The sequence below is a fragment of the Pan paniscus genome, chromosome 1, assembly GCF_029289425.2.
Source record: "Pan paniscus chromosome 1, NHGRI_mPanPan1-v2.0_pri, whole genome shotgun sequence".
Taxonomy (NCBI): Eukaryota; Metazoa; Chordata; class Mammalia; order Primates; family Hominidae; genus Pan; species Pan paniscus.
Window position 1 is genome coordinate 98,427,902 of NC_073249.2, and position 10,621 is coordinate 98,438,522.

Sequence of the window (10,621 nt, forward strand, 5' to 3'; positions counted from 1 at the left end):
CAGAAATCGTTGCCAAATGCAATGTCATGAAGCTTTTCTCCTGTTCTAACAGTTCAGTTTTAGCTGTTAGTTTAAATCTTTGATTCATTTCGAATTAATTTTTGTATTGCTGTAACTTCATTCTTTTGCATGTGGATATCCAGTTTTCCCACTACTGTTTGTTGAAAAGACTCTACTTTCCCCATTGAATGGTCTTGGCTCCCTTGCCAAAACTCATTTGAGGCTGGGTGTAATGGTTCACATCTGTAATTCCAGCACATTGGGGGGCCAAGGTAGGAGGATTGCTTGGGCTCAAGAATTCAAGACCAGCCTGGGCAATCTAATGAGACCCTATATCTACAAAAACATTAAAAATTAGCCGGGTATGGTGGCATGTGCCTGTAGTCCCAGCTACTTGGGAGGCTGAGACAGGAGGATTGCTTGAGCTCAGGAGTTCAAGGCGGCAATAAGCTATGATTGCACCACTGCATTCCAGCCTGAGCAACAGAGTGAGACCCTGTCTCAAAAAAAAAAAAAAAAGCCCAAAACTCATTTGATCATGTATGTGAATGTTTATTTCTGGGCTCTCTATTCTATTCCATTGGTCTGTATGTCTGTCTTTTTTTTTTTTTTTTTTTTGAGACGGAGTCTCGCTCTTTTGCCCAGGCTGGAGTGCAGTGGTGCGATCTCGGCTCACTGCAAGCTCTGCCTCCCGGGGTTCACGCCATTCTCCTGCCTCAGCCTCCTGAGTAGCTGGGACTACAGGCACCCACCACCACGCCTGGCTGATTTTTTGTATTTTTTAGTAGAGACAGGGTTTCACCATGTTAGCCAGGATGGTCTCGATCTCCTGACCTCATGATCCTCCCAGTTTGGCTTCCCAAAGTGCTGGGATTATAGGCGTGAGCCACCGCGCCTGGCCAGTGTGTCTGTCTTTATGACAGTACCACACTGTTTTGATTACTGTAGCTTTGTCATAAGTTTTGAAATCAGGAAATGTGAGACCTATAACTTTGTTCTTCAAGATTGTTTTGGTAAAAGTGTCTTTCTTAAACTTTTATTTTTGTAGCATTTATCCTTTGGCACAGGTTGATAGTTATTTTCTTTTGGAGCTTTAAATGTGTTATTTCATTGTCTCCTGGCTTCCATTGGTTTTTTGTTTGTTTGTTTTTCGGTTTTTGTTTTGTTTTGTTTTGTTTTTTGAGACAAAGTCTTACTCTATTGCCCAGGCTGGAGTGCAGTGGTGCAATCTCAGCTTACTGCAACCTCTACCTCCTGGGTTCAAGCGATTCTCCTGCCTCAGCCTCCCAAGTAGCTGGGTTTACAGGTATGCGCCACCACGCCCAGCTGATTTTTCTATTTTTAGTAGAGAAGGGTTTTCATAATATTGGCCAGACTGGTCTCAAACTCCTGACCTCAGGTGATCTGCCTGCCTCAACCTCCCAAAGTACTAGGACTACAGGTGTGAGCCACTGCACCCAGCAAACTTCTATTGTTTTGTTGAAAAGTTACCTGTTAGTCATATTGTTTCTTTGAAGGTAATGTGGCTTTTTTTCCTCTGACTTCTTTAAGATGTTTAATAGTTTTTTTTGTTTGTTTGTTTTTTGTGTTTTTTTTTTTTTTTTTTTTGAGATGGAGTTTTGCTCTGTTGCCCAGGCTGGAGTGCAATGGCGTGATCTCGGCTCAGTGCAACCTCTGCCTCCCGGGTTCAAGCGATTCTCCTGCCTCTGCCTGCCCAGGTAGCTGGGATTACAGGCACACACCACTATGACCGACTAATTTTTGTATTTTTAGTAGAGATGGGGTTCATGTTGGCCAGGCTGGTGTTGAACTCCTGACCTCAGGTAATCCACCTACCTCAGCCTCCCAAAGTGCTGGGATTACAGGCATAAGCCACCACGCCTGGCCAGTGTTTAATAGCATTACTAGTATATTCTTAGGAATTGTTTTGTTTGTATCTGCCCTGCTTGGGTTTGCTGAGCTTCTTGACTCTGTGAGTTGATATCTTTCATCAGTTTGGAAAATTATCTGGCCTCAGGGGCTATAAAAGGAAGATAAGAAAGAAAACATGTCCAGTTTATCCATGGCTGCACTACTGTTTTTATCTCTTCCAATATTGCTTTTGCCCAATAATCTCTCTTCTCTCCTTTTGAGACTCCAGATGTATGTATGGTAGATATTTTAGCTTACCCCTAATCTTCCTCCTTTCTTTTTCTTTTTTATTCTTTTTTAAATCTCTGTCCTTCAGTTTGAGTATTTTCTACTGACCTGTCTTCAAGTTCACTAATCTTATGTTCTGCTGTACCCAATCTGCTATTAAACCTGTACACTGAGTTCTTAATTTCAGATTTTTTTTCAGTTTTAATATGTTCATTTGACTTTTTTTATAGATTCCATTTCTCTGTTTAAATGATCCATATTTTCATCTATATATTCATCATTTTCTCTATTTTCCTTTACATGTTAATTGTAGTTATTTTACATTCTTGAATGCTAACTCTAATATCTGGATCATCTGTGGGTCTGCTTCCATTATCTTTTTTTTTTTTTAATTTTGGTCACGTTTACTTTTGACTTTGCAAGTTTTACAATTTTGTATTGTTTGCCAGAAATTATGAGTAAATATAGAGGAGCCATATCATATCATCTTCTACCAAAGAGAGTTTTCCCTTTTTTCTATCAGGCAGATAGAGTAAGGATCTGATCACTTCAATTCAATCTGGGATTAGACTGTGACAGGACTGGGTTGCTGTTTCAGCCTGGTTCGTCCCCCTTCTCACAACCTTTTGTTGTTGTTTTGAGATGGCCTTGCTCTGTTACCCAGACTAGAGTGCAGTGGTGCAATCATGGCTCACTGAAACCTCCATCTCCTGGGCTCAGGTGATCATCCCACCTCAGCTTCCCTAGTGGCTGGGACCACAGGTGCGTGCCACCATGCCTGGCTAATTTTTCTTTTCTTTTCTTTTTCTTTTTTTTTTTAAGAGATGGGGGTCTTACTATGTTGCCCAGGCTGGTTTTGAACTCCTAGACTCAAGCCATCCATCCACCTCAGCCTCCCAAAGTGCTGGGATTACAGGTGTGAGCTACTGTGCCCCGCCTCTCACAACCTTTGATTGAAAACTGGACAGGTATTCATCCTCTCTGCCCTGAAATACGGAATGATATTGAGCTAGCTGTCCAGGCTTCTACTTCATGCAGACTCAAAATCTGGCAAATATCTTGAGGAGGAGAAGACCAGTTGAGTAATTGAGGCTCTTCTCCCTGCTCTGCCTCAGCAGATCTTCATTTTTTAATCAATAATTCCAGACCATAGGAGATTCAGTCTGCCTTTTAGGAGCTTTTAGCCTGACTCTCCAGGCTCCTGCACATTCCCAGTGTTCAGCAAATATTCCATAGGAAAAACTGGCCATAGTTAGAGGCCCCTTAAGTTTCCAACTTGCTTTGCATGGCCACCAGAAACTTTTGATGGTCTTCCCAAGGAGAGGCATTCTGTCTAGGTTAAACCCAATCCTAAGCATATACTCAATTCACCTCAGAAAAGTTCTCCCCTCTCTGAAATTTTAGTTCATCTAGTCTTCATTCCTTCCTCAGCCCTTTGGTGGCATTGTTTAAAATAAGGCCAGGCACAGTAGCTCACGCCTATAATCCCAGCACTATGGGAGACCAAGGCTGGCAGATCATTTGATCCCAGCAGTTCAAGTTCAAGGCCAACATAATGGGACCTTATCTCTACAAAAAAAGATTTTTTTAATTAGCCAGACCTGGTGGTGTGCACCTGCAGTCCCAGCTACTCAGGAGACTGAGGTGGGAGGATGGCGTGCACTCAGGATGCCGAGGCTGCAGTGAGCCATGATGGTGCCATTGCACTCCAGCCTGGGTGGCAGAGCGAGACTCTGTCTCAAAAATAAGGAATAAAAATAAGGCCAGGCACGGTGACTAACACCTGTAATTCCAGCACTTTGGGAGGCCGAGGCGGGCAGATCATGAGGTCAAGAGATCGAGACCATCCTGGCCAATATGGTGAAAACCCATCTCTATTAAAAATAGAAAAATTAGCTGGGCATGGTGGTGGGCGCTTGTAATCCCAGCAACTTGGGAGGCTGAGGCAGGAGAATCGCTGGAACCAGGGAGGTGGAGGTTGCAGTGGGCAGAGATCACGCCACTGCACTCCAGCCTGGCAACAGAGTGAGACTCCATCTCAAAATAAATAAACAAACAAATAAATAAATAAATAAAAAATAATAAAGTTGAAAAGAATAAACACACATTCAGAACACATGTTATTCCCCTGAACCACTAGGCCTGGCCCACCCTGTTCTGAGCACCTCTCATACTGGGAAAGCTCACAACCAGGAATGCCCAGAAGATCAACAGTTTACACATTCAGTTCTGTACCCTCTGTTCCTCTGATGTTCTACCTTCAAGGGTTCACTGAACTGTGTAACTCCCAAGTTCTGGAATAGGGAGAGGAAATTTTGTGCTCAACCTCCACACCCTTCTCAGACCAGTGAACCTGTCTGATTATGGATATTCAGATTTTCCCCTAATCTGTGCTAAATCAAACAAATAAAATCAGAGACTGGCAATGAGAAGGGCAGTTCTAACATGCTTCCTGCCAAGATTATGCTCCAGAGTCATAGTCCTTTAGTCGGGGTAGATTAGAGTCAAGGTTTACACCTCTAGGCAAAGGTCACTGAGGTTTGAGGCAATGTTTAAGGCTTTGTGCAGTGGCTCATGCCTATAATCTCAGCACTTTGGGAGGCCAAGGCAGGTGGATCACCTGAGGTCATGAGTTCGAAACCAGCCTGGCCAACATGATGAAATCTTGTCTGTACTAAAAATACAAAAATTAGCCGGGTATGATGGCAGGTGCCTGTAATCCCAGCTACTTAGGAGGCTGAGGCAGGAGAATCACTTGAACCCGGGAGGTGGAGGTTGCGGTGAGCCAAGATTGTGCCATTGCACTCCAGCCTGGGGAACAAGAGTGAAACTCTGTCTCAAAAAAAAAAAAAAAAAAAAACTTGATAGCACCTAATAAAACTGAAAATTACACATGCTAAATTACCCAATAAACCTATAACATAGAGACACTCACATGTACACGTTAGGAAACATTCAAGAATGTTCATCAGAGCATTGTTTGTAATAGCAAAAAAATAGAAACAGTCTAAATGCTCATCAAGGGGGAGTAGATAAAATGCAGTATATTATTACAAAAGAATACTACAAGGTAGCTTAAAGGAAAGAACCTAACATATCAAACACATTGTTGAGTGAACCAGATAAACCACAGAATGACATATATGATATGGTACCATCTGCGCTAATTTAAACACACAAAACAACACTAAGAATGTGGGCGGGCGAGGGTGGGGGATGCGCGCGCATGTGTGTAAAATTGAGTCATGGTGGCAGTTGAAAATGAGTTTTATATAGTCTTACTTATAATGATGCTCTGGGAAACAAGTAAGGAACTTCTGAAACATTTTCCAGCAATAAAAAATAAATGAAAGCGGCCGGGCGTGGTGGCTCATGCTTGTAATCCTGGCACTTTGGGAGGCCAAGGCGGGCGGATCACGAGGTCAGGAGATAGAGACCATCCTGGCTAACACGGTGAAACCCCGTCTCTACTAAAAATACAAAAAATTAGTCGGCGTGGTGGCGGGCTCCTGTAATCCCAGCTACTTAGGAGGCTGAAGCAGGAGAATGGCGAGAACACGGGAGGCGGAGCTTGCAGTGAGCCGAGATCACGCCACTGCACTCCAGCCTGGGCGACAGAGCGAGACTCCGTCTCAAAATAAATAAATAAAAATAAATGAAATCTGCCAATTATAATGGAATTAAAGCAGGAAGTAGGCTTTCCTGGGGAAAGGGGAGGAAGGGAGTAACTTGGTCCCTGGAAAGGGAAATGGTGGGTTGAGAGAGGTTATAATACGATTTTAGATTTCAGCATTACTATAAAATTTTTTTTTGACAGATGAGTTCTCACTGTGTTGCCCAAGCTGGAGAGCAGTGGCTATTCACAGGCAAGATCCTTATGCCACTACAAATGGCTTTGAGACTTTGAGAGAGACTCTGTTTGTTTGGAAGAAAATACAAGAAAAGAATAGGAATTTCTACTTGGTAATCCAGAGAATTCTTTTGGCTCTTATTCAGGACCACCAAGGTGGTACTCTATGAGGCTGCAGGGACCACAGCATTACTGAGCTTGGGGTGCCGCCTAATGCAGAGACAGCTTAGATGACAACACCTAAGTCCCTTCAAATACCTGGAAAGCCTTCCCAAGAAGGACAGGTACGGCCGAGCGCGGTGGCTCACGCCTGTAATCCCAGCACTTTGGGAGGCTGAGGCGGACAGATCACGATGTCAGGAGTTCAAGACCACCCTGGCCAACATAGTGAAACCCCGTCTCTACTAAAAATAAAAAAATAAAAAAATTAGCCAGGCGTGGGGGCGGGCGCCTGTAGTCCCAGCTACTTGGGAGCCTGAGGCAGGAGAATCGTTTGAACCCAGAAGGTGGAGGTTGCAGTGAGCCGAGATTGCACCACTGCACTCCAGCCTGGGCTACCCAGCGAGACTTTGTCTCAAAAAAAAAAATAATAATAATAATAATAATAATAAGGCTGGGCGTGGTGGCTCATGCCTGTAATTCCAGTATTTTGGTAGGCCGAGGTGGGCAGATCACCTGAGGTCAGGAGTTCGAGACCAGCCTGGCCAACATGGTGAAACCCCGTCTCTACTAAAAATACAAAAATTAGCCGGGCGTGGTGGCAGGTGCTTGTAATCCCAGCTACTCGGTAGGCTGAGGCAGGAGAATCGCTTGAACCTGGGAGGCAGAAGTTGCAGTGAGCCGAGATAGCGCCATTGCACTCCAGCCTGGGCAACAAGAGCAAAACTCTCCCAAATAAATAAATATACAAAGTAAAAATTACCCAACTTCACTCTTTTCCCAAGTAACCTTCATTTATGTCTTGTTGTGTCTTTCTAGACTGTTTTTATCCACATGCAAACAGAATTGTTTATTTTTTGGAATGGAATCGTGTTATATACAGTTTGGCAGCCTGCTTTTTGCTCTCAAATGTCTTGGCCCTCCTTCCCTGTATAGTCTACTTAACTTGTTGTAATTGCTTCACAATATTCCACAGCACAGATATATTATGAACTATTTAGCCATTTTTTTTCTTTTTGAGACAGGGTCTCACTCTGTCACCCAGGCTGGAGTGTAGTGGTGCAATCCATGGCTCACTGCAGCCTCAACCTCCTGGGCTGAAGTGATCCTCCTGCCTCAGCCTACTGAGTAGCTGGGACCACAAGCTCGCATCACCATGCCTGGCTAATTTTTATTTATTTTATTTTATTTATTTATTTATTTATTTTTGAGATGGAGTTTCGCTCTTGTTGCTCAGGCTGGAATGCAATAGCGCGATCTCAGCTCATTGCAACCTTCGCCTCCCAGGTTCAAGCAATTCTCCTGCCTCAGCCTCCTGAGTAGCTGGGATTACAGGCATGCGCCACCACGCCCAGCTAATTTTGTATTTTTTAGTAGAGACGGGGTTTCTCCATGTTGGTCAGGCTGGTCTCAAACTCCTGATTCAGGTGATCCGCCCACCTTGGCCTCCCAAAGTGCTGGGATTACAGGTGTGAGCCACTGCGCCTGGCCTATTTTATTTTATTTTTGAGACAGGGTCTGGCTCTGTTGGCCATGCTGCAGTGCAGTGGTGGGTCACGGCTCACTGCAGTCTCCGCCTCCCAGAGGTTCAAGCCATATTCCCACTTCAGCCTCCCCAGTTCCTGGGACTACAGGGCGCCCACCAGCCAGCTAATTTTTATATCTTTTGCAGACATGGAGTCTCACCATTTTTCTCAGGCTAGTCTCAAATTCCTGAGCTCAGGCAATCCGCCTCCCTCGACCTCCCAAGTGCTTTTTTTTTTTTTTTTTTTTTTTTTTGAGACAGAGTTTTGCTCTGTCACCCAGGCTGGTGTGCAGTGGTGTGATCACAGTTCACTGCAGCCTCAATCTCCTGGGCTCAAGCAATCCTCCTTGCCCCAGCCTCCCAAGTAGCTGGGAGTACAGGTGTGCCACCATTCCAGACTAATTATTATTATTATTTTTTAGTAGAGACAAGGTCTTGTTATGTTGCCCATGCTGGTCTCCAACTCCTAGGCTAAAGCGATCCTCCTGCCTTGGATTCCCAAAATGTTGGGATTACAGGTGTGAGCCACTGGATCTGGCCTAACCATTCTCTTATTAATGAAAAGTCTTCTGTTTCCACTGTTACAAATAATGCTGCAATGACAGTTATTTTTGTATATTTATACACCTAAGTAGTTCTATAAAATAGAATCCTACAAGAGTTGATTTTCAGTCAAAAAGTATGACATCTCATATTTTAAAAGTTACTAACAGCATTGCCCTCAAACAAGGTCACTTCAATGCATATGCCATTAATAATGCATGAGGGCCCTTCTCTCTCACCTTTCCAACATGAGATACTATCAGCCTTTCTAACTTGTGCCCAACTAATAGGGCAGAAAAATTGTCTTGGTCTAAACTGGCTTGTTAATCTTGATTGTGCCTTCCCAGTTCCATTTTTTGTGGCATCACAATGTTAGCTTGAAAACAGCTGTAGTGGGAGTATTTACACCACAGAAACTGGCAAATGCTACAAATTAAACACACACACATACAAACACACACAATACAGTAAGGAAGGAAATATAGGTAGAAATTCCTGTTCTCGGCTGGGTGCGGTGGGCCATGCCTGTAATCCCACCACTTTGGGAGGCCAACGCGGGTGGATCACCTGAGCTCAGGAGTTTGAGATCAGCCTGGCCAACATGGTGAAACCCCGTTTCTACCAAAAATACAAAAAAATTAAATGGGTGTGGTGGCAGGCACTTGTAATCCCAGCTACTTGGGAGGTTGAGCCAGGAGAATTGCTTGAACCCCGGGGTGGAGGTTGCAGTGAGCCCAGATCACACCCAGGCTGAGATCAGCCTGGGTGACAGAGTGAGACTCTGTCTCGAGAGGAAAAAATAAATAAATAAATAAATTACTGTTCTCATGTTTTAAATTAAACCTTTGTATTTTGAGATAATTGTAGGTTCCCATGAAGTTGTAAGAAATAACAGAAAGATTGCCCTTTACACAGTTTCTCTCAATTGATAACATCTTGCAAAACTATAGTACATTATCACAACCAGGATATTGACATTGACACAGTCAAGATATGGAATATTTCCATCACTGCAAGGATCTCTTTTACAGCCACATGCACTTCCTTCCCAACCCCACACCCCCTTAACTCCTGGCAACCACTGTCTGTTCTCCATCTTTATAATGTTATCATTTCAAAAATGTCCTATAGCAATGGTCCCCAACCTTTTTGGCACCAGTGATGGGTTTCATGGAAGACAATTTTTTCACAGATGCGGGGGATGGGCTGTGGTTTTGGGATGAAATTGTTCCACCTCATATCATCAGGCATTAGATTCTCATAAGGAGTGTACAGCAAAGATCCCTCTCATGCACAGTTCACAATAGGGTTTGAGCTCCTATGAGAATCTCATGTGGCTGCTGATCTGACAGGAGGCAGAGCTCAGGCTGTAAAGCTTGCCTGGGGCTCACCTCCTGCTGTGCAGTCTGGTTCCTAATAGGCCACAGCCAGTAGTAGTCTGCATCCCAAGGGTTAGGGACCCCTGTACTATAGGCTGGGCATGGTGGCTCATGTAAGTCATCCCAGCACTTTGGGAGGCTGAAGTAGGAGGATCACTTGAGCCCAGGAGTTTGAGACCAGCTTGGGCAACATGGCGAAACCCCAACTCTACAAAAAAAAATTTTTTTTTTGAGACAAAGTCTCACTCTGTCACTCAGGCTGGAGTGCAGTGGAGTGATCTCTGCTCACTGCAACCTCCAAATCCTGGGTTCAAGCTGTTCTCCTGCCTCAGCCTCCTGAGTAGCTGGGATTACAGGCATGCACCACCATGCCTGGATAATTTTTGTATTTTTAGTAGAGATGGGGTTTCGCCATGTTGGCCAGGCTGGTCTCGAACTCCTGACCTTATGTTATTTGCCACCCCAGGCTCCCAAAGTGCTGGGATTACACGCGTGAGCCACTGTGTCCAGCCACCATCTCTAAAAAAAAAATTTTAAAACATTAGCTGGGTGTGGCGGCACTCACCTGTGGTCCCAGCTACTTGGAAGGCTGAGGCAGGAAGATCCCTTGAGCCCTGGAAGTTGAAGCTGCAGTGAGCCATGATCACGCCACTGCACTCCAGCCTGGACAACAGAGGAAGACTGTCTCAAAAAAAAAAAAGTTCTTTAGAAGGAATCATACAGTATGAAACCTCTTGATTAGCTTTCTTCACTCAGCATGATTCTCTGAAGATTCAGCCAGGTCACTGCATGTATCAATCATTCATTCGCTCTTATTGGAGAGTAATACACCATGGCCTGGACTTACTAGTTCATTTAATCATTCACACATTGAAGGGTATCTGGGGTTTTTCTTTCCAGTTTTTAGCTATTACAAATAAAACTGGCATAAACATTTCTGTACAGGGTTTTGTGTGTCATAGTCTCATTTTCCCAACTGATCCTGAGGCTGTAGCTAGTATTTATGACTTGGTTCCCTTTTACTTC